The sequence below is a fragment of the Marmota flaviventris genome (assembly GCF_047511675.1).
Source record: "Marmota flaviventris isolate mMarFla1 chromosome 17 unlocalized genomic scaffold, mMarFla1.hap1 SUPER_17_unloc_1, whole genome shotgun sequence".
In the NCBI taxonomy this organism is placed as follows: Eukaryota; Metazoa; Chordata; class Mammalia; order Rodentia; family Sciuridae; genus Marmota; species Marmota flaviventris.
This window is the reverse complement of record NW_027287693.1, coordinates 1-24,238: the sequence shown is the minus strand read 5'-3', so window position 1 is coordinate 24,238 and position 24,238 is coordinate 1. Positions and strand designations below refer to the sequence as shown.

Here is a 24,238-nt window from a genome sequence, read left to right as displayed (position 1 = left end):
GTAGGAGACATCACAATATCAAACCTTAAACTATACTACAGATCTGTAGTGACAAAAATGGCATGCTATTGGCACCAAAATACACATGTAGACCAATGGTCCAAAATAGAAGATACAGAGAAAAACCCACATAAATGTAGTTATCTCATTCTTGCCAAAGGTGCCGAAAACATACATTAGCTAAACGATAGCCTCTTCAACAATGGTGCTGGGGAAACTGTAAATCCATGTGTAGCAGACTGAAATTAAACCGTGATCTCTCACCTTGCACAAAACTCAAAGTAGATCAAGGACCTAGGAAATAGACCAGAGACCCTGTACTTAAGAAATAAAATCAAGAATTAATAATGGGATGGATTCAAACTTAAAAGCTTCTTCTCAGCAAAGGAAACCATAATATGAAGAGAGAGCTCACAGAGTGGGAGAACATCTTTACTACACACACATTAGATAAAACCCTAATTTCCAGGATATATAAAAAACTCAAAAACTTCAATACCCAAAGAATAAATAACCCAATCAATAAATGGGCTAAGGAAATGGACAGACACTTCACAGAAGAAGATACACAGTCGATCAACAAATATATGAAAATATGTTCAACTTCACCAGAAATTAGAGAAATGCAAATCAAAACTACTCTAAGACCATCTTACTCCAGCCAGAATGGCAATTAACAAGAATACAAGCAACAATAAGTGTTGCTGAGAATGTGGGGGGGGAAAGGTATACTCATACATTGCTAGTGGCATTGCAAATTGGTGCAACTACTCTGGAAAGAAGTATGGAGCTTCCTCAAAAAACATGGAATGGAACCTCCATTTGATCCAGAAATTCCACTCCTCAATCTATACCCAAAAGACTTAAAATCAGCATACTAGAGTGATGCAGCCACATCAATGTTTATAGCAGCTCAAGTCACAGTAGGTAAACTGTGGAACCAACCTAGAAGTCCTTCAAGAGCTAAATCGATAAAGAAAATGTGGTATATGTGCACAATGGAATCAGCTTTAAAAGAGAATAAAATTATGACACTTGCAGGTAAGTGGATGGAGTTGGAGAATATTATGTAAGTGAAAAAAGCTAATCCTCAAAAACAACAGGCTGAATGTTCTCCCTGATAAGTGGATGCTGATCCATAATGAGGGGGGCAAGGGAAGAATGGAGGAACTTGGGGCAAAGGGGAAGGATAGGAGGGATGGTCATGGGGTAGGAAAGAGGTTGGAATGAGACGGATATCATTACCCTAGGTACATGCAGGACTGCACATATGGTGCAACTCTACATCGTGTTCTACCAGAGAAATGAAAAGCTGTGCTCCATTTCTGTACAATGAACCAAAGTGAATTCTGCTGTTATGTACAACTAATTAGAGCTAATTAATTTTTTTAAGTACATTTCTGTGTCTAAGGGTGGCAGAAGACCAAGACCAAGGACGGCACGTCTTGGGTATCCCTCTGCCATCTATGCCCTCCACCCTTGTCCCGCCCCAGGGATGCGCTTTGAGGGGGAGGATTTGTAGCCCCACCCCTCACTGCCTCTGCTCTCAGTGGCCACAGCCCAGGAGAGATGTCGCTGGGGAGGGTGGGTGTCCTCTCCAAAGGCTGCCCCGGCTGGCAGCGGGCCTACTCCTCCCGCAGAGGCCGCAACCCAGGGAGGGGCAGGGCGAACCCGGGGTGGGGCGAGCTGCCACCCGGGGGGCTCAGGGCCGGTGCCAGGCGCCCCCTGCGTGGGCAGCATAAGGTCCTCAGAGGCTGTGTGGGTACCGCCGCCTGCCGTGTCCTGCTTCCCGAGCAGGCAGGCCCTGCCAGGAGCAAGACAAGTGGCCTGGGGAAGCCACAGCACAGGGCACCCCATCCTCTGGTCGCCCTCTGACTCTGAGGCCCGCTGCCCTACGCTGTCGCTGTCGCCACAGCCAGCGCTCCACACTGTGGCCACTGGAGTCCCGACCTGGCCACCAGCAATGCTGCCAACACCTCCACTGCACTGGAAGCAGACTCCCGCCACCGCCAATGGATGAGGATGCTCCTATTTGGACGCCTATTTCCATGCAGCCACCGATTCAACTGGACTCCCCAAAGGGCCTTAGGGTGCCCAGGCTCCCTGATGAATGCCCTGCCCACAGAGGGATGCCGCTGGTTCCTGGGAACCTCCAATGTGGAACCCTAATGTGGAACGTTGAGGATGGCTGCTGTTCGCTTCCACACTGCAACTGGACTCCTCCACAGGTGGCGCCTACACCTCCAGGCTTGGGGAGGGTGTGGGCACCCCATTTTATCTGTGCCACCTGTTCATCCTGCCAGGGGATTCATTCACTAATTGGCTTTAGGCTCTCATAACAGGATCATTTCCCCTCTAAACCTTCTTGCATTGTCTCACCCATGAGCTTTTGGGGGACACCGAGAAACTCAACCATATCGCGTCTTCATCAGATAGCTTAGCAAGATCTTCTTCATGACTTGCTGTAGCTTCTACATCAGCACTTGCTGCTTCACCCTGCACTTGTCTTATATGGAGATGGGCCTCTTGCCTCCAACATCATGAACCAAATTCTGCCACCTTCAGACTTCTTCTGGAGCTTTCTCCCTTCTCTTGGCATCAGACAAATCTAATGTTTTGGCCTTATCTGGATGCGGTTTTGGCTTAAGGGAACGTGGCTTGTTTCATCTGTTCTCCAGACTATGAAAACTTTATCCCTATCAGCTGTTTTGCTTTCTTATCATTCACATATGCCCTGGAGCAGCACTTTAATTTTCTTTATGAACATTTCCCTTGCATTCTCATTGGGACTAACTATTCAAGAGGCACAGCTTTTTTTTTTCTATCCTTTCTTTCTTTCCTTCTTTCTTTCTTTTTTTAATAGTTTTAGATCAACAGCATGCCTTTCTTTGTTTAGTTTTTTTTTTTTTTTTTTTTTTTTTTTTTTTTTGTAGTGCTAAGGATTGAACTCAGTGCCTCATACATTCTAGGCAAGCACTCTGCCACTGAGCTACAGCCTAGCCCAAGGCACAGCTTTCTATTTGGAATGCAAAACATGGAACTCTTCCTTCTATTCCAACTGTTCAGTCCATTACAGAGTAATTAACTGGTCTAACTTCAGTATTGTTTCTTAGGGAATGAGAAGAAGGTGAGTCATGATCTGTGGAGCAATAAGAAGACACATATTAAGTTTGCTGTCTTATATGAAGAGGGTTTGTAGTGTCACATGACATCTAACCTAGTTAACGTCACAGAACACAGTAGGGGATAAAATGCCCTGAAATCCTCACCACCCTTTAGGCAGTCATCTCGGCTCCATGCACAGGGGCCCCACAGGACCCCTGTGCTCTAAGGGGGCTCCATCTTCAGCTACTCAGTGCTGGGGGTAGCACAGCCTGGTGAATGGATTGAGCACTATTGTGTCAACATAAATGTTTGCTACTAAAATACTTACAATGCCATCCCAGACATTTAAAAAAAAAACCACCATCACAAAAAATAAAATAGACAGTTTTAGTGGGAGGAGGCGGATAGCTGTGGTGGGGCATCTGGCACAATGCGCAGGTGCTCACACGTGGGAGGTGCCCTCAAGGACTTTAGAACTAGGGCAGCGAGAAAACATTCTAGGAGAAGTGGAGGCTTCTGGTCTAATCGTTTCTTGACCCCCTGCCTCTGGCATTTGTGTGTTTGTGTGAATTTTATGTAGCTGCCAGGGAAGATGGCTGACTTTGAAAGAATGGGATGGCAGCTTGGGTCACCACCTGTACCAACTGGAAGATAATGATGTAAAGGGCCTCTCCTTCAGCTGGAACCTCCCAAGGCCCCCTGCATGGGGAGCTTCCCAGAGAGTGTCCAAGCAGCTCACATGCAGCAGAGCAAAGGGGGCAAAACTGTGAGGCACATGTGTGGGTAGGATTCTCCCCTCACTTTCTGTCCAGTCTCTATACAAAAAAGCATGGGCAATCCAGGCTGGGATTGGCTGTGCTGGAGAGGGATCCTCACAGGGCCTGGCTCTGGGCTCCAGCCACGCCTCTCTTCCTTGGGTACCCAGAATCCCACCACAGCTTGCTTTGTTCCTTCTACAGAGTAAGCCCCAGACCTCTGTCCTCTGCTGGGAAACAACAGGGTAGACCCTGAGGTCTGCCCAGCCATCCTCTACAACAGCCCCCCAAGTGACCACTCTCGAGACAGCAGCCCTCCCTCTTGGCCCAAAGACCACTCACTTCTTGTCTTGAAGGTACTCCTCCTCAACATATGGCTGGAGGCGTCCATACCTAGAGAATACCAGGAGGCTGTGACCTCTAATATCCTGTGTCCCTCATCTGTCGAGATGCCTCGTGGACTGGACTAACTTACTGACAATAACGGGAGCTCAGGAGGGCTGGGAGAGTTTGTCTGCACGGATTCCTAAATGATAGGCCACGTGCCTGCCAAAGGTAGGTGCTTCATATATATTTGAGCCATGAATGAACCCAACCACCTGCTGCCTGGCTACCTCAGGGCCAGGACCCTCTCAGTTGACCCCAGGGGTCCCTGTTCTGTCTACAGGCAGGTTGGAACCCTCCCAGATGCAACCCACAGACTCCTTCCCAAATGTGGAAACTGCTTTTCATGAGGCCTCAGAAGAGTGAGGTCTGAGGCAGAGAACTTCCTCTCAGGGAGGGGACAGGCCCCCAGGGAAAGGCCAGAGCCATCGTCAGCCTGTGTCCCAGGACCACTCTGAGGCAAACACTCCTAGGGCTCATCCTACTTGGATTTCTAAACACCCAGGCAGAGTTCTCCTCTGAAAAACCCTACTTTCCTCAGAGCTGACGGAGGTTCAGAGTGATGCCCGGCATTCCCAACACCAGGCCAGGAGATGGCCATGGGCCAGGGCTTGGAGGTGATACACACCTTTTACCCAGCAGCTCCAGAGCCTTCTGGGTACTGGCCAAATCTTGGTACAAATACAAAACCCCATGGACATAGGGGGTGTTACCCTGCTGCAGGGTAGGCACCAGGCCATCCTCGAGCTCCCAGAGAAGTACTGTGAGGGTTTCCACAAGACAGGACACATCCACTGATGAGCCTTGGTCATCTTCTCCCTAGGATGGGCAATCAAAGAGGGACATTTCAACAGGAAAACGGTAGCCATTTGCAAAAGGAATCACTGCCATACGTCAGGGGAAATCAAAATATTTTCCCTCCATATTCTCAGGAGACATCACACACACACACACACACACACACACACACACACACACATACACACAAACCTGGTGAGATCTGGCACTTTTGAAAGGGGAATCTGAATGTGGGTTAAACTATGGACACCTGTGGTGCCCTGTCCTGTCTCACTTCTGGTCTCCTTGGGAAAAATTGCCAGAGTCGTTGGGACACAGAGCTAACCCAGCACCTCCACACTCAGGAAAAGCCCTGAGGCTTAAGCACCCACAGATCTGTAGACAACAAGAACTCATGGCTCTGGGCTTGCTGTCTCAACACCAGTGAGCAGACTGGGACTGTTTGTGGACTGTGAGTGCCTAGCTACCAGGGTTCCAAGTTCTGTGAGTTCCATGGCCAAGGAAGTGAGGTCACTGTCTCAGGAAGTCCTTTGCTGAGTCCCTTTCTTACACAAGATGGTTCCAATGGCCCACTGGGCTGCAGTCTTCCCATGACATAGGCACAGGTGGACCCAGTTACACCAACACACCCTGGATCAGGCCCTCAGACAGGCCCGGGTGTAGCCAGCTCCCTTGGTTTGGGGAGACAGAGCTTGGTTGAGACCCTTCCCCTTCTTGTGGGTATGTGTGTGGCCCTGAGGAAGTCATTGTGCTTTGCAGGGCCTCCATAGCTTCTCAACATGTTCCCAGGGGTCATTCTAGCATCTGCTTTAGAGGTTGTCATCAGGGACATGTGCCCACACATACATGGACTCCCTGAGAAACCCTAATCCAGGAGTCATGCGTCTCTAATGCACAAATATACAGATAACATGACATAGCAAGTTAAGGGACAAAGGATGACATCCAACTTTACCATGACCTGAGTCCCACAGTGACAGAGGGAAAGTCAGCTCCTCTCTTGGCCATGGTCCCCACTCTGCACCACTGGAGGGTTATTTTCAGAGATAGCCTCCCCTTTGCCATAGAATTCTAATTCCTGTGCGAAATCAAATTGCCCCAATGTCTCTTCCGATCGTATGATGGGGTACACTACAGGGGATTTCAAACACCACAGCATCCTGTGCCCAAAGCCTGTAGCTCCCTCCTCTCTCAGTGGATCCACATCAGCATCTGGTTTCTAAGAAACAGAAATCAACAAGCCTCATGGGGTATCACTTCCAAGTTTGAGTCACGGGAAGTCTAACTTAGTCTGGCTCCACAGGCTCACAGCAGAGGGCACTGCTGAAATTCCAGAGGTTTGTGGGGAAAGTTGGTGGGGCAGCAGGCAGAGACCTGAGGACCCCATGAAACGGCAAGGTGCTGGCATTTCTGTGCCTCCGTTTCTACACGCCTCCCATAGGTGAAAATGCTAGGGCTAAAAAATTCACTGATGCACAAAACATATAAGAAGCAAGGATGGTGTGGAATGGCCAAAAATTTGTTCCATAGCATGGCCACGACCACGGAAACGGACTTCTCTATCTCCATGTCTTTAGGGAAAGGCAAAGCCACTTCCTTTTGTTTTGTGTGCAGTTTAAAGCAACAGTTTCCTCCTATTCTTCCAACTAAACTTTGGAGGCAAGATCCCAGTAGTATGAACCAAGAAGCATCTCAGAGGCAATAGTACTCAATAGCTGAGGCTACTGGAGCAGAGAGAAGGACAGACAATTCAGCTTTGAGGTCTGGAAAGGGAATAGGAGACCAGTCCCTGCAGGGGACACTCACAAACCGAATGCATGTTCACTGAGCGCCCTGTGCTCACTGTTGAATGGAACATGAGGAGCTGATGTCTTTCCATCTCCTAAGGAACTTCCAGATTTAGTTAGCCATCCCAGGAGACTCAGGACCATCATCCTTGTGCACACAGAGCTAAGTGGCTGCTCATTACCTTCCCACCAAAGGTGAGAGGCAGGTGATGCTAAGTTCTTTGAACTGATACTGAATTGAAAAATATTTTAATTGTATATGCTCTCCTGAAAATACCAGTAAATTCATCAGCTTCAAATTACTATAAGAAAGAACTAAAGGGGAGAAGATATGTTAAGCAAAGTAAAGATATGACAAGAATTCAACTTCCAAATGACCTAAATGCACTTGCAGCTTCTGTGCTATTTCCTGTTGCTTATAATACATAGCAGGTTTCATATGTGCTGATGGTGCCTTACAGGCTCCTGGCCTAACAGGAGAGGCTTTCCTCACACTAGAGCAGCTTCACCAAGCATCTGGATTTACACAGCTGCAAATTTTGAAAAGTAACACTAAATGATATCTCTCAAGATAAAGATGTCTGCTTAAAAACAAATATTAAAACTAGATAAAATTCTACTAGAATACAAAAATGTAGAAACTACGATGACATAACAAAATATTTATTAAACTCTAAGCATGTTATTTATTGACCCCCAAACAAATATTCCTATAGCATTTCTAAAAGACATCATCCTTATTCTTCCTTGAATTGCTTCTATCCATCAGAAAGATGTCATGTTCTTAAGGCTGGTTGATTTATTCCCTTCAAATGTGAATAAAAACCCAAATCTCAAAATTCCACAAAACCATTTATAAGAAGGGAAAATGTCCTTCATCCAATTCACAATGCAGCTGAAAAAAATCCCAATAAAACCAGAAACAGCCTATGAGAAAGTTTCACAAGAATTGCAATTAGCTATACAATGATATACAGAAACCAGTTTTTTAAACACTTGAAAGTGCTCCTCAGCCACATCACAAGCAACTAAGATATTTATTTACCACCTATTAACTCAATTTCCACAAGGATAAAAAAATCTTCCTCATGCTAAACAGGATAGATGAAGGAAATGCAGTGTCAAAGAACAGCTCTCTTTGGTCATCAGCTCTGTGCTTCCCAGTTCACACTGAGGTTGACTTTCATCTTGCCCACATGGACCAGGACACTTAATTAACACACAGTCAGGGAGCCTGCCCTAGAAGGCTACTACTCCCCAGAGACTAGTACATGTGCTCCTTTGGCTTTCCTGACACTAACAGGTTATGAACATCCTTTCTTCTTAAAGAATAGGCTGATGGGGCTGGGGTTTGGGTCAGTGGTAGAGTGCTTGCCTAGCATGTGTGAGGCACTGGGCTCAATTTTCAGCACCACATATAAATAAATAAAATAAAGGTCCATTGACAACTAAAAAACAATATCAAAAAAAAAAAAAAAAAAGAATAGGCTGGTGAACACAGCACATCAGCTGTTTCATGTGAGTACTGATATCTATTAGTTGTTGATAGCTGTCCCATTCCCAGGGTTACCTGCTATTAAAAGGCAAGCTCACTGGGGAAGCACTGAGGACTCCTATCATAGCCTCCTGCTGAAAACCTCAGTTGAACTCCTGCTTCAATCCTAAGCCTGCTGCTTCCCCAAACACAAGTCTATTGCATGATTTTACAAAGAGGGGGAACTGATGGAAATCACTGAGGGGCTGGAACACCTGAAGAAGGTCAGCCTGGCCAGTGACTAGGTCCTCTTCCAGTCTGACCTCTTTGGAACAATTTGGAAGAAAATGATTTCTAGACAAGTCACTTGATAACAAATTTATAGTTTCATATTTGAAAGCACCAACGAAAGCTTTAGTTACCAGTCAAGATATGCAGTTCATGAGTGTGTCATTATGAGAAGTAACCAAGAAAACGGTTGTGGCTAAACTCAGACCATAGAGAACCCTCAGTGATCCACAGTGGCATTGGGCAGGGGGAGAGGTAGGGTCAATATGGGTAAATTCAATGCTCAGGACAATATTAAGAAGACTGTTAGATTAATTCAAATTATAATCCCCAGCCCTTTACAATAACAAACCATCCATTTAAGATCCACTCCCCCTCCTCCTGGCCATTTCCTAACAAAAGTACTAAGAGGCTCAGATCTGGCCAAAATGAAAGGCCCAGCAGGGCTTGGAGGCACACACCCGTAGTCCAAGCATTGGGGAAGATGGGACAGGAAAATATGGAGTTCAAAACTAGCCTCAGCAAGCTAGAGAGGTCTGAAGCAACTTAGCTAGAATCTGTCTCTAAATAAACATATTTTAAAAAAAAGTCTGAGGATGTGTCTTAGTGGTTAAGAACCCCAGGTTCAATATCTGGTATAAAAATAAATAAATGAATGACTCATCAAATTTTCAGTCCTCCGGATGGTTCTGTATTTTCAGCAGTGCCCATCAGGAACCATGGCGATGAGGTTACCTTCTAGAAAGCCAATCACATTATATATTCCCACATCCAATACTGCTCAAAAACCTGTTCCCCTGGTTTGGATTCATCTCAGTGAAATGCCTGACTGTGCCAGCAATGCTCCTGTGCAATGACTGTGAAGCACTTGGCAACTACTACACTCAAGACAGGCAAGGCTGGCATCCTGCACCTTTGGGTTCAAAGGCTGGAGAGTCCAGGTTCTGGCAGGGACTGCCCTGGCTTATTCTCCTTTGTGGGACTTTCCAGGACTTGGGCACCATGGGTCCAGCTTAGGACCTGCTAAGACACCCTAGCTATGGGTGCTTCTAATTTTACTGCCATCTCCAAAGTCATCCGAAGCAGAAACCCCTACGATCAATGCAGGGGACCAACACCATTTCCAGAAAGGCCACCTGCACTTGAAAGTCCATGCTGTGGAATCACTGGCTTCTACGACTACAGACCTCCCTCCAGATGTGATACTGGCCTTTGGAGCACTGAGCATCTGCTCCAAAAGAAGAGAAACTCCAAGCCCAGACAGCAAGCCTGGAGCATGAAAACCTGCAGCACCTCTAACCAGAATACCTCCAGTGACCAAGGGACAAAAGACAAGCAGCAAACATGAGCAGGGAGTCACCAGTTCCCCTCCATTTAATGCTTGACACAAAGGCCACCCAAGCAGAAATCGAGGGGCCAGCACCACCCCAGAAAGACCAACTTGCATGACTATGCCCTTGGCAGTGTCCTCAGTGGAACCTGAGAGCAGAGAACCTGGGAGCAGCCTGTGGGTAATGAGCATCTCCTTTCTAAGAGGAGGGACCCTCGAGCACCAGACAGACCTATGAGGCAAGCTTGGGCCTGACTCTCTGTGGCCCCCACCACCAGAGTATTTCCATGGTGACCAAGTTACACAGGACAAACAGCAACCATGATCTTGGAGCCACCTAGGCCCCTCCTTTCAGTGCCATCCCCAAAGGGCCCACCCAAGCAGAAATGCCCAAGTTGGCCTCGGGGCACCAGCACCACCATGAGCAAGGCTGCATCTAGGTGCACATCTGTGCTGGCCTCTCAACCTGGCAGCTCAGCTGGACCAGCCACCAGACCATCCTCTTCCAGGTCAGGACCCACTCCTGTGGGGTCCAAGAGAAAACTCTTTTGCTAAGATGACATCCACCTTCTCCCACATGGGACCTGGTGGCAGACTGCTTAGATGCATAGCACAGGTCTCACCCTGACCTCTGTGATCCTGGGGCAAAGTGGAGGCTCAGAGACATGATGTCCCCTTCCCTCTCACTTCCTGGCAGCTTTGCCCTCAGAGTTGGGTAGCAGGAGGCTTTCATTTTACTTGGCTCTCTGGTCAGGCTCCTCACTACTACAGAGGCCCTGTCCTGGCTCTCTGGTTTCCTTGTTGTTTGAGCATCTGGGAGTTCTCTGTCCTTAGGCCATTTGCTTGGATGGGGAAATTTGAAATTGGCTTGTGGTCCAGATAATGAGAAGGGATATGAGGTGCACAGAGGAACCACAATGTTTGGAAGGTCTCCTTCATAATTTGTAAGTATAGGAAATATTAAGCCCAGACTACTCACTAGAAAGAATTTTCACAGAGTGCTCTGCTTATAGCTATAAATCTGACCAAGAAAAAATTATTTTCCCACTCTAACAGAGCATGGCCTCTGTATGGGCCAGAATCAAGAGAAAAATGGCCTTTAAGGAGGTCACTGAATTATTAGTCTTATGCAAATAGAATTGTTTTGTCAAAGACCAGGAAAATGGGATGAAATACATAATTTTTTTATTCTACATAAATAAGCCTGTTCTAGACTCCTGGTGGGAAGACCTCCAGAGGCCTCTGCCACCTGGTGGGGGAGAGTGGAGAGCCACAGGGTGGGGTGGGTAAGCTGAGCCAGTGAGGTGCATGGGCTGCAGTCCTTCAGGGACCCTCAGTTGACCTTCACAAGAGAATCACAGAGGACAGGGTGGCTGAATCAGGAAGGCTGGAGGGATTTTCAGGTAACTTTAAAATAAATCTCACTGTGGGGAAGTGGGGCAAAGAGGAGGTGAGTCAGATGCCCCTTGGCTACCACTGGACAAAGGGGATTGAGCAGAGGAAGGGTGTGCCACCCTGCCTGCCTCAAAGTCGCCTGGGGTTATGGAGCTTGGGGCAGAGGCCTTCACAGGCCCACATTCCCAGCTACCTAGACCACTGGACCTTGAACCCAGATTCCTGAAGGTGACAGGAGCCAGGGGCTCACCTCCTGCCAGGTACCATCCTGCATGTTCCAGCTGCTACCAGCAACTCAGGTTTCAAGCTCCAACCAGGTCATCACCCCCTTATAGAAGCTTCCTAGACTTTTTATACCCCAAGTGGGGACCATGTGGTGCCCCATCCATGTTCTACTAACACCTCTTCTTGTTACTTGTCACAAGAACCCAAACTGTCATTCAGTCGCTCAGTGTTTCTCCAGTGTCCCCTGCATGCCAAGTGACATAGAAAGACATAAACTAATCCATGTGAATGAATAGACAGTGACAACCTGAGGCCAGTTCTCTACAGCAAAAATCCTTGGTCCTCTGAGAACAAATAACCAAAAACCAGGCCTGACAGGGTAGTAGAGAGTGCAGGGAGGGCTTCCTCAAGGGGGTGATGGCCCAAGATCTGAAATAGAAGTAGAAATTACTTCTCTGGGCCTCAGTTTCTCCAGCTCTAAAGCAGGGAGATCCTGTGTGTCACCCACCACTGCCCCTACAGAGCCGACCTGGAGTTCAAGTTAAGACAGATGTGGGGACAAGGTGCAGGGAAAAGAACTACATGGAAATGGCCAGCAGCTTTGAGCTTTTTGTCTTGTTATGGGCGAGGCAGGGAGGAGGTGAGAGCTGGGAGGGGTGGAATAGGGCCAGTGGAGGTGGTGAGAAGGGAGGGTTTGGGGAAGTTCAAGGCACAGACTCAAAGACAGTTGGAGCATGGAGCAGGGAGGGGTGGTGTCTCCCTGCCAGACCTGGCTCTTTCCATGGTGTGGCCCAACCTTCTTTTCCTTCTGAATCCTGTCCCCCTCCGTCCCTGCACCCCCAGCTGCTCACAGGTCATTCCTCTGCCTGACCCACACACTCCAGCTGCCTGGCCTTGCTCATGCAGTCCCCTCACTCGATCCCCTCCCTCTCCTATTGGTCTCCCCCTCTGGACGAATTCCCCAGCCACACCCATCTCTTCATTCTTCTCTGAGCCCCCCACCCCAACTTGATGGGTCCCCCCCTTCCAAGCTCCCGGCATCAGGCCTCCCCTGCAGGGTTCTGCACATGAGGCTCTGGAGCCAGATTTCCAGAATTCCAGTCCCAGCTCTTCCAGGCAGGACCTTGACTAACTCATAATTCATGTCCTTTCCCAGAGCCTCACCTTTACCACCAGGGAAATGGGTGATATGATTCCCTCTGTAAATATATGCAGCCTGGTTCATGGAGGTATTGATGCTCCGAGGTGGAATTCAGGGTTCCTGTAAGGGGGCGCCTTTTGTCACTTAAAGGAGTGGCCCTCGTGGCTCCAAGAACAGAGTTGGTTTTTGTCCCCTGTAAAGTGACCACTATAGGGATGGTCTAGTTAGTGGCGCTGAATATGTCAAAGCCCCATTTACCCTGTAAATGCTGTCTCATGCTTCTCTTTCCTTCACTTGGGGAGGAGATGAACAGAACCCCAAAGACAGATATGAGATCCGGGAGCTAGTTTGGGCTCCCAGGTTCCTCGATTGCATGGGGACAAACTTACAAGTCAAGGTGGCCTTTCTGAAGGTGGTGATTGTTCCTCCCAGGAGAGCTTCAGGGGTTCTGCACGGTCAGGCTTTGGGGGATGGCATGAATTGCACAAACATCAGTGGTTGCTTACCCTGGTTTGTATTTTGCCTTCTCTCCCTTGGTCCTCATGGTGGTGCTCTGCCTAGGGGCAGGCCCTGGAGCTGTTCTATCCCAAACTTGCCCCATGGTGTTCTCAGGTTTGGGGGGTCCCTCTACTTTTTTAGCAGATGCCCATTTCTGCCATGGGAGATGGAAGAACTGGGGACAAATCTGTCTTCCAAGTTGCAATTGAGGCAACTGACACTGGCAGCATTAAGGGGGATGAATCTTGGTTGTCCCATGCTGACTGGGGCAGCCTGTTCTTGGGACAAACACTGTTCACAGTCCCTGGCCTCTGAGTAGCAGCTGCAGAGGCTGATGGACTAGTTGCTCCAGTGGACTTGCAGCCTGGCTGCCAGCAGAATGTGTGTGGGTGCTGGCACAGGCCCCCACGGTGGGATTTCTACGTCTGTCAGCACCAAGGGCTGAGTGGGTTGGGCTGCCCAGGCTGGGGGGCCTGCTATCAATGGTGGGAATGGAGCTACCCCTGGACCTGGAGATCCCAGGTGTCCAAACTACTGACAGCTGGCAGAGGTGGGGGCTCTGGGCTTCTTCCTGTCAGAAACCCCAGGTGGGATGGTGGCTCCAGGGATGAGGGGCTTCTTCCCTCGGGGAGCGTGTTTAGGTACCTTTCAAGACGGCAGACTGAGGAATCAGACCAGAGACTCTGCGTCTAATAGAAGATAAAGTTGGTCCTCATCTTCATCTCGTGGGGGCAGGCCCCAAATTCCTTAATAAGACTCCTATAGCACAAGAGTTAAAACCAAGAATCAACAAATGGGACGAATTCAAACTGAAAAAGTTTTTTCTCAGCAAGAGAAATAATATGCGAGGTGAATAGGGAGCCTACATCCTGGGAACCAATTTTTACCCCTCAAACATCAGATAGAGGCCTAATCTCTAGAGTGTACAAAGAACTCAAAAAGTTAAACAACAAAAAAGCAGATAACCCAATCAACAAATGGGCCAAGGACTTGGACAGAAACTTCTCAGAAGAGGACATACAATCAATTAACAAATACATGAAAAAATGCTCACCATCTCTAGCAATCAGAGAAATGCAAATCAAAACCACCCTAAGATACCATCTCACTCCAGTCAGAAAGGCAGCCATTATGAAGTCAAACAACAATAAGTGCTGGCGAGGATGGGGGTGGGGGTGGGGGGGAGGTACACTCATACATTGCTGGTGGGACTGCAAATTGGTGCAGCCAATTTGGAAAGCAGTATGGAGATTCCTTGGAAAGCTGGGAATGGAACCACCATTTGACCCAGCTATTCTCCTTCTTGGATTATACCCAAAAGACCTAAGAAGAGCATACTACAGGGACACAGCCACATCAATGTTTACAGCAGCACAATTCACAATAGCTAGAATGTGGAACCAACCTAGATGCCCTTTAATAGATGAATGGATTAAAAAATGTGGCATTTATACACAATGAAATATTACTCAGCACTAAAAAATAACAAGATCATGGCATTTGCAGGGAAATGGATGGCAAAGAAGGCCCAGTGTGAGAAGGTGGCTGTAGGCAGAGCGGGACAGCCATTGCCAAGGAAGAAATGCTCATCCATGGGGAATACGGGTAGGCCACAGAAATGAAAGTTTCCTTTGCCGTCACATCAATAGGGGGACCTCTGAGGCTGCCACCACTTCTGGAACTGGCCTGTCCAGTCACCACTGAGGACCTGAACTGGGAGAAACAGAAAGCTCCGCAGCACATCCACTGCCTTCTGATGGGTGAGTCCCAGGCCATCTGGGACAGCTATACCATGCCCCCCAACCCCAGCCCATGTGTGGGCCCCTCTACCTGGGGAGGGGCCAAGCCTCTGGCATCAGTGGGCCTCAGCCAGACCTTGCCTTACCACCCCAGCACTGCCTCCCCGCCCAAAGTGGGTGGGCGCTGCTCTCTCCTCCCAGAGACACCCTCCTACCTCCAAACTTTGTGTCCCCCTCTTCCACAGCCTGCCAACTGTTCCTTGGCCCTTCCTCCCAGGCCCTCTCCCAGCACCTTGGCAGGCTTGGCTCTGCAGCCAGGGGCTCCCTTGGGGGCCACCCTCATGAACACCATTATGACTTCACAGTCCCGCTTCCCCCACGTCTGGGGCCTCCATCTGACTCCAGTAGGAACTTCCTACTCTCTCACCAGGGCCCAAAGCCCAACAGTACTCACAGGGCCTCAGCAGTAGACAGCTCCAGTCTGCCACCTTTTTTTAAAATTTTTACTTATTTTTTTTAATCATACATGACAGAATGTGTGTGGGTGCTGGCATGGGCCCCCACGGTGGGATTTCTACGTCTGTCAGCACCAAGGGCTGAGTGGGTTGGGCTGCCCAGGCTGGGGGGCCTGCTATCAATGGTGGGAATGGAGCTACCCCTGGACCTGGAGATCCCAGGTGTCCAAACTACTGACAGCTGGCAGAGGTGGGGGCTCTGGGCTTCTTCCTGTCAGAAACCCCAGGTGGGATGGTGGCTCCAGGGATGAGGGGCTTCTTCCCTCGGGGAGCGTGTTTAGGTACCTTTCAAGACGGCAGACTGAGGAATCAGACCAGAGACTCTGCGTCTAATAGAAGATAAAGTTGGTCCTCATCTTCATCTCGTGGGGGCAGGCCCCAAATTCCTTAATAAGACTCCTATAGCACAAGAGTTAAAACCAAGAATCAACAAATGGGACGAATTCAAACTGAAAAAGTTTTTTCTCAGCAAGAGAAATAATATGCGAGGTGAATAGGGAGCCTACATCCTGGGAACCAATTTTTACCCCTCAAACATCAGATAGAGGCCTAATCTCTAGAGTGTACAAAGAACTCAAAAAGTTAAACAACAAAAAAGCAGATAACCCAATCAACAAATGGGCCAAGGACTTGGACAGAAACTTCTCAGAAGAGGACATACAATCAATTAACAAATACATGAAAAAATGCTCACCATCTCTAGCAATCAGAGAAATGCAAATCAAAACCACCCTAAGATACCATCTCACTCCAGTCAGAAAGGCAGCCATTATGAAGTCAAACAACAATAAGTGCTGGCGAGGATGGGGGTGGGGGTGGGGGGGAGGTACACTCATACATTGCTGGTGGGACTGCAAATTGGTGCAGCCAATTTGGAAAGCAGTATGGAGATTCCTTGGAAAGCTGGGAATGGAACCACCATTTGACCCAGCTATTCTCCTTCTTGGATTATACCCAAAAGACCTAAGAAGAGCATACTACAGGGACACAGCCACATCAATGTTTACAGCAGCACAATTCACAATAGCTAGAATGTGGAACCAACCTAGATGCCCTTTAATAGATGAATGGATTAAAAAATGTGGCATTTATACACAATGAAATATTACTCAGCACTAAAAAATAACAAGATCATGGCATTTGCAGGGAAATGGATGGCAAAGAAGGCCCAGTGTGAGAAGGTGGCTGTAGGCAGAGCGGGACAGCCATTGCCAAGGAAGAAATGCTCATCCATGGGGAATACGGGTAGGCCACAGAAATGAAAGTTTCCTTTGCCGTCACATCAATAGGGGGACCTCTGAGGCTGCCACCACTTCTGGAACTGGCCTGTCCAGTCACCACTGAGGACCTGAACTGGGAGAAACAGAAAGCTCCGCAGCACATCCACTGCCTTCTGATGGGTGAGTCCCAGGCCATCTGGGACAGCTATACCATGCCCCCCAACCCCAGCCCATGTGTGGGCCCCTCTACCTGGGGAGGGGCCAAGCCTCTGGCATCAGTGGGCCTCAGCCAGACCTTGCCTTACCACCCCAGCACTGCCTCCCCGCCCAAAGTGGGTGGGCGCTGCTCTCTCCTCCCAGAGACACCCTCCTACCTCCAAACTTTGTGTCCCCCTCTTCCACAGCCTGCCAACTGTTCCTTGGCCCTTCCTCCCAGGCCCTCTCCCAGCACCTTGGCAGGCTTGGCTCTGCAGCCAGGGGCTCCCTTGGGGGCCACCCTCATGAACACCATTATGACTTCACAGTCCCGCTTCCCCCACGTCTGGGGCCTCCATCTGACTCCAGTAGGAACTTCCTACTCTCTCACCAGGGCCCAAAGCCCAACAGTACTCACAGGGCCTCAGCAGTAGACAGCTCCAGTCTGCCACCTTTTTTTAAAATTTTTACTTATTTTTTTTAATCATACATGACAGAATGTGTGTGGGTGCTGGCATGGGCCCCCACGGTGGGATTTCTACGTCTGTCAGCACCAAGGGCTGAGTGGGTTGGGCTGCCCAGGCTGGGGGGCCTGCTATCAATGGTGGGAATGGAGCTACCCCTGGACCTGGAGATCCCAGGTGTCCAAACTACTGACAGCTGGCAGAGGTGGGGGCTCTGGGCTTCTTCCTGTCAGAAACCCCAGGTGGGATGGTGGCTCCAGGGATGAGGGGCTTCTTCCCTCGGGGAGCGTGTTTAGGTACCTTTCAAGACGGCAGACTGAGGAATCAGACCAGAGACTCTGCGTCTAATAGAAGATAAAGTTGGTCCTCATCTTCATCTCGTGGGGGCAGGCCCCAAATTCCTTAATAAGACTCCTATAGCACAAGAGTTAAAACCAAGAATCAACAAATGGGACGAATTCAAACTGAAAAAGTTTTTTCTCAGCAAGAGAAATAATATGCGAGGTGAATAGGGAGCCTACATCCTGGGAACCAATTTTTACCCCTCAAACATCAGATAGAGGCCTAATCTCTAGAGTGTACAAAGAACTCAAAAAGTTAAACAACAAAAAAGCAGATAACCCAATCAACAAATGGGCCAAGGACTTGGACAGAAACTTCTCAGAAGAGGACATACAATCAATTAACAAATACATGAAAAAATGCTCACCATCTCTAGCAATCAGAGAAATGCAAATCAAAACCACCCTAAGATACCATCTCACTCCAGTCAGAAAGGCAGCCATTATGAAGTCAAACAACAATAAGTGCTGGCGAGGATGGGGGTGGGGGGGGGGGGGAGGTACACTCATACATTGCTGGTGGGACTGCAAATTGGTGCAGCCAATTTGGAAAGCAGTATGGAGATTCCTTGGAAAGCTGGGAATGGAACCACCATTTGACCCAGCTATTCTCCTTCTTGGATTATACCCAAAAGACCTAAGAAGAGCATACTACAGGGACACAGCCACATCAATGTTTACAGCAGCACAATTCACAATAGCTAGAATGTGGAACCAACCTAGATGCCCTTTAATAGATGAATGGATTAAAAAATGTGGCATTTATACACAATGAAATATTACTCAGCACTAAAAAATAACAAGATCATGGCATTTGCAGGGAAATGGATGGCAAAGAAGGCCCAGTGTGAGAAGGTGGCTGTAGGCAGAGCGGGACAGCCATTGCCAAGGAAGAAATGCTCATCCATGGGGAATACGGGTAGGCCACAGAAATGAAAGTTTCCTTTGCCGTCACATCAATAGGGGGACCTCTGAGGCTGCCACCACTTCTGGAACTGGCCTGTCCAGTCACCACTGAGGACCTGAACTGGGAGAAACAGAAAGCTCCGCAGCACATCCACTGCCTTCTGATGGGTGAGTCCCAGGCCATCTGGGACAGCTATACCATGCCCCCCAACCCCAGCCCATGTGTGGGCCCCTCTACCTGGGGAGGGGCCAAGCCTCTGGCATCAGTGGGCCTCAGCCAGACCTTGCCTTACCACCCCAGCACTGCCTCCCCGCCCAAAGTGGGTGGGCGCTGCTCTCTCCTCCCAGAGACACCCTCCTACCTCCAAACTTTGTGTCCCCCTCTTCCACAGCCTGCCAACTGTTCCTTGGCCCTTCCTCCCAGGCCCTCTCCCAGCACCTTGGCAGGCTTGGCTCTGCAGCCAGGGGCTCCCTTGGGGGCCACCCTCATGAACACCATTATGACTTCACAGTCCCGCTTCCCCCACGTCTGGGGCCTCCATCTGACTCCAGTAGGAACTTCCTACTCTCTCACCAGGGCCCAAAGCCCAACAGTACTCACAGGGCCTCAGCAGTAGACAGCTCCAGTCTGCCACCTTTTTTTAAAATTTTTACTTATTTTTTTTAATCATACATGACAGAATGTGTGTGGGTGCTGGCATGGGCCCCCACGGTGGGATTTCTACGTCTGTCAGCACCAAGGGCTGAGTGGGTTGGGCTGCCCAGGCTGGGGGGCCTGCTATCAATGGTGGGAATGGAGCTACCCCTGGACCTGGAGATCCCAGGTGTCCAAACTACTGACAGCTGGCAGAGGTGGGGGCTCTGGGCTTCTTCCTGTCAGAAACCCCAGGTGGGATGGTGGCTCCAGGGATGAGGGGCTTCTTCCCTCGGGGAGCGTGTTTAGGTACCTTTCAAGACGGCAGACTGAGGAATCAGACCAGAGACTCTGCGTCTAATAGAAGATAAAGTTGGTCCTCATCTTCATCTCGTGGGGGCAGGCCCCAAATTCCTTAATAAGACTCCTATAGCACAAGAGTTAAAACCAAGAATCAACAAATGGGACGAATTCAAACTGAAAAAGTTTTTTCTCAGCAAGAGAAATAATATGCGAGGTGAATAGGGAGCCTACATCCTGGGAACCAATTTTTACCCCTCAAACATCAGATAGAGGCCTAATCTCTAGAGTGTACAAAGAACTCAAAAAGTTAAACAACAAAAAAGCAGATAACCCAATCAACAAATGGGCCAAGGACTTGGACAGAAACTTCTCAGAAGAGGACATACAATCAATTAACAAATACATGAAAAAATGCTCACCATCTCTAGCAATCAGAGAAATGCAAATCAAAACCACCCTAAGATACCATCTCACTCCAGTCAGAAAGGCAGCCATTATGAAGTCAAACAACAATAAGTGCTGGCGAGGATGGGGGTGGGGGTGGGGGGGAGGTACACTCATACATTGCTGGTGGGACTGCAAATTGGTGCAGCCAATTTGGAAAGCAGTATGGAGATTCCTTGGAAAGCTGGGAATGGAACCACCATTTGACCCAGCTATTCTCCTTCTTGGATTATACCCAAAAGACCTAAGAAGAGCATACTACAGGGACACAGCCACATCAATGTTTACAGCAGCACAATTCACAATAGCTAGAATGTGGAACCAACCTAGATGCCCTTTAATAGATGAATGGATTAAAAAATGTGGCATTTATACACAATGAAATATTACTCAGCACTAAAAAATAACAAGATCATGGCATTTGCAGGGAAATGGATGGCAAAGAAGGCCCAGTGTGAGAAGGTGGCTGTAGGCAGAGCGGGACAGCCATTGCCAAGGAAGAAATGCTCATCCATGGGGAATACGGGTAGGCCACAGAAATGAAAGTTTCCTTTGCCGTCACATCAATAGGGGGACCTCTGAGGCTGCCACCACTTCTGGAACTGGCCTGTCCAGTCACCACTGAGGACCTGAACTGGGAGAAACAGAAAGCTCCGCAGCACATCCACTGCCTTCTGATGGGTGAGTCCCAGGCCATCTGGGACAGCTATACCATGCCCCCCAACCCCAGCCCATGTGTGGGCCCCTCTACCTGGGGAGGGGCCAAGCCTCTGGCATCAGTGGGCCTCAGCCAGACCTTGCCTTACCACCCCAGCACTGCCTCCCCGCCCAAAGTGGGTGGGCGCTGCTCTCTCCTCCCAGAGACACCCTCCTACCTCCAAACTTTGTGTCCCCCTCTTCCACAGCCTGCCAACTGTTCCTTGGCCCTTCCTCCCAGGCCCTCTCCCAGCACCTTGGCAGGCTTGGCTCTGCAGCCAGGGGCTCCCTTGGGGGCCACCCTCATGAACACCATTATGACTTCACAGTCCCGCTTCCCCCACGTCTGGGGCCTCCATCTGACTCCAGTAGGAACTTCCTACTCTCTCACCAGGGCCCAAAGCCCAACAGTACTCACAGGGCCTCAGCAGTAGACAGCTCCAGTCTGCCACCTTTTTTTAAAATTTTTACTTATTTTTTTTAATCATACATGACAGAATGTGTGTGGGTGCTGGCATGGGCCCCCACGGTGGGATTTCTACGTCTGTCAGCACCAAGGGCTGAGTGGGTTGGGCTGCCCAGGCTGGGGGGCCTGCTATCAATGGTGGGAATGGAGCTACCCCTGGACCTGGAGATCCCAGGTGTCCAAACTACTGACAGCTGGCAGAGGTGGGGGCTCTGGGCTTCTTCCTGTCAGAAACCCCAGGTGGGATGGTGGCTCCAGGGATGAGGGGCTTCTTCCCTCGGGGAGCGTGTTTAGGTACCTTTCAAGACGGCAGACTGAGGAATCAGACCAGAGACTCTGCGTCTAATAGAAGATAAAGTTGGTCCTCATCTTCATCTCGTGGGGGCAGGCCCCAAATTCCTTAATAAGACTCCTATAGCACAAGAGTTAAAACCAAGAATCAACAAATGGGACGAATTCAAACTGAAAAAGTTTTTTCTCAGCAAGAGAAATAATATGCGAGGTGAATAGGGAGCCTACATCCTGGGAACCAATTTTTACCCCTCAAACATCAGATAGAGGCCTAATCTCTAGAGTGTACAAAGAACTCAAAAAGTTAAACAACAAAAAAGCAGATAACCCAATCAACAAATGGGCCAAGGACTTGGACAGAAACTTCTCAGAAGAGGACATACAATCAATTAACAAATACATGAAAAAATGCTCACCATCTCTAGCAATCAGAGAAATGCAAATCAAAACCACCCTAAGATACCATCTCACTCCAGTCAGAAAGGCAGCCATTATGAAGTCAAACAACAATAAGTGCTGGCGAGGATGGGGGTGGGGGGGGGGGGAGGTACACTCATACATTGCTGGTGGGACTGCAAATTGGTGCAGCCAATTTGGAAAGCAGTATGGAGATTCCTTGGAAAGCTGGGAATGGAACCACCATTTGACCCAGCTATTCTCCTTCTTGGATTATACCCAAAAGACCTAAGAAGAGCATACTACAGGGACACAGCCACATCAATGTTTACAGCAGCACAATTCACAATAGCTAGAATGTGGAACCAACCTAGATGCCCTTTAATAGATGAATGGATTAAAAAATGTGGCATTTATACACAATGAAATATTACTCAGCACTAAAAAGTAACAAGATCATGGCATTTGCAGGGAAATGGATGGCAAAGAAGGCCCAGTGTGAGAAGGTGGCTGTAGGCAGAGCGGGACAGCCATTGCCAAGGAAGAAATGCTCATCCATGGGGAATACGGGTAGGCCACAGAAATGAAAGTTTCCTTTGCCGTCACATCAATAGGGGGACCTCTGAGGCTGCCACCACTTCTGGAACTGGCCTGTCCAGTCACCACTGAGGACCTGAACTGGGAGAAACAGAAAGCTCCGCAGCACATCCACTGCCTTCTGATGGGTGAGTCCCAGGCCATCTGGGACAGCTATACCATGCCCCCCAACCCCAGCCCATGTGTGGGCCCCTCTACCTGGGGAGGGGCCAAGCCTCTGGCATCAGTGGGCCTCAGCCAGACCTTGCCTTACCACCCCAGCACTGCCTCCCCGCCCAAAGTGGGTGGGCGCTGCTCTCTCCTCCCAGAGACACCCTCCTACCTCCAAACTTTGTGTCCCCCTCTTCCACAGCCTGCCAACTGTTCCTTGGCCCTTCCTCCCAGGCCCTCTCCCAGCACCTTGGCAGGCTTGGCTCTGCAGCCAGGGGCTCCCTTGGGGGCCACCCTCATGAACACCATTATGACTTCACAGTCCCGCTTCCCCCACGTCTGGGGCCTCCATCTGACTCCAGTAGGAACTTCCTACTCTCTCACCAGGGCCCAAAGCCCAACAGTACTCACAGGGCCTCAGCAGTAGACAGCTCCAGTCTGCCACCTTTTTTTAAAATTTTTACTTATTTTTTTTAATCATACATGACAGAATGTGTGTGGGTGCTGGCATGGGCCCCCACGGTGGGATTTCTACGTCTGTCAGCACCAAGGGCTGAGTGGGTTGGGCTGCCCAGGCTGGGGGGCCTGCTATCAATGGTGGGAATGGAGCTACCCCTGGACCTGGAGATCCCAGGTGTCCAAACTACTGACAGCTGGCAGAGGTGGGGGCTCTGGGCTTCTTCCTGTCAGAAACCCCAGGTGGGATGGTGGCTCCAGGGGATGAGGGGCTTCTTCCCTCGGGGAGCGTGTATAGGTACCTTTCAAGACGGCAGACTGAGGAATCAGACCAGAGACTCTGCGTCTAATAGAAGATAAAGTTGGTCCTCATCTTCATCTCGTGGGGGCAGGCCCCAAATTCCTTAATAAGACTCCTATAGCACAAGAGTTAAAACCAAGAATCAACAAATGGGACGAATTCAAACTGAAAAAGTTTTTTCTCAGCAAGAGAAATAATATGCGAGGTGAATAGGGAGCCTACATCCTGGGAACCAATTTTTACCCCTCAAACATCAGATAGAGGCCTAATCTCTAGAGTGTACAAAGAACTCAAAAAGTTAAACAACAAAAAAGCAGATAACCCAATCAACAAATGGGCCAAGGACTTGGACAGAAACTTCTCAGAAGAGGACATACAATCAATTAACAAATACATGAAAAAATGCTCACCATCTCTAGCAATCAGAGAAATGCAAATCAAAACCACCCTAAGATACCATCTCACTCCAGTCAGAAAGGCAGCCATTATGAAGTCAAACAACAATAAGTGCTGGCGAGGATGGGGGGGGGGGGGGAGGTACACTCATACATTGCTGGTGGGACTGCAAATTGGTGCAGCCAATTTGGAAAGCAGTATGGAGATTCCTTGGAAAGCTGGGAATGGAACCACCATTTGACCCAGCTATTCCCTTCTTGGATTATACCCAAAAGACCTAAGAAGAGCATACTACAGGGACACAGCCACATCAATGTTTACAGCAGCACAATTCACAATAGCTAGAATGTGGAACCAACCTAGATGCCCTTTAATAGATGAATGGATTAAAAAATGTGGCATTTATACACAATGAAATATTACTCAGCACTAAAAATAACAAGATCATGGCATTTGCAGGGAAATGGATGGCAAAGAAGGCCCAGTGTGAGAAGGTGGCTGTAGGCAGAGCGGGACAGCCATTGCCAAGGAAGAAATGCTCATCCATG

General features: G+C 49.0%; 1 long non-coding RNA gene across 4 annotated transcripts; it reads right to left on the bottom strand.

Annotated features, from left to right (window-relative positions):
• Positions 1-1,519: 1,519 nt before the first annotated feature.
• On the bottom strand, positions 1,520-23,405 carry LOC114083692 (uncharacterized). Of its 4 annotated transcripts, XR_011705806.1 has the most exons (9): positions 23,296-23,405; positions 21,402-21,515; positions 19,508-19,621; positions 17,614-17,727; positions 15,720-15,833; positions 13,826-13,939; positions 4,873-5,063; positions 4,203-4,253; positions 1,520-3,139 (listed from the first exon to the last, which is right to left on the bottom strand). It is a non-coding gene; the product is annotated as an uncharacterized lncRNA (long non-coding RNA). The 4 variants fall into 4 exon arrangements; XR_011705807.1 differs by lacking the exons at positions 13,826-13,939; positions 15,720-15,833; positions 17,614-17,727; ... (1 more) ...; positions 21,402-21,515; positions 23,296-23,405 and adding exons at positions 12,706-12,802; positions 13,072-13,285 and having other exon boundaries at positions 1,521-3,139; XR_011705805.1 differs by lacking the exons at positions 13,826-13,939; positions 15,720-15,833; positions 17,614-17,727; ... (1 more) ...; positions 21,402-21,515; positions 23,296-23,405 and adding exons at positions 12,706-12,889; positions 13,072-13,098 and having other exon boundaries at positions 1,521-3,139.
• Between the last annotated feature and the right edge of the window lie 833 nt (positions 23,406-24,238).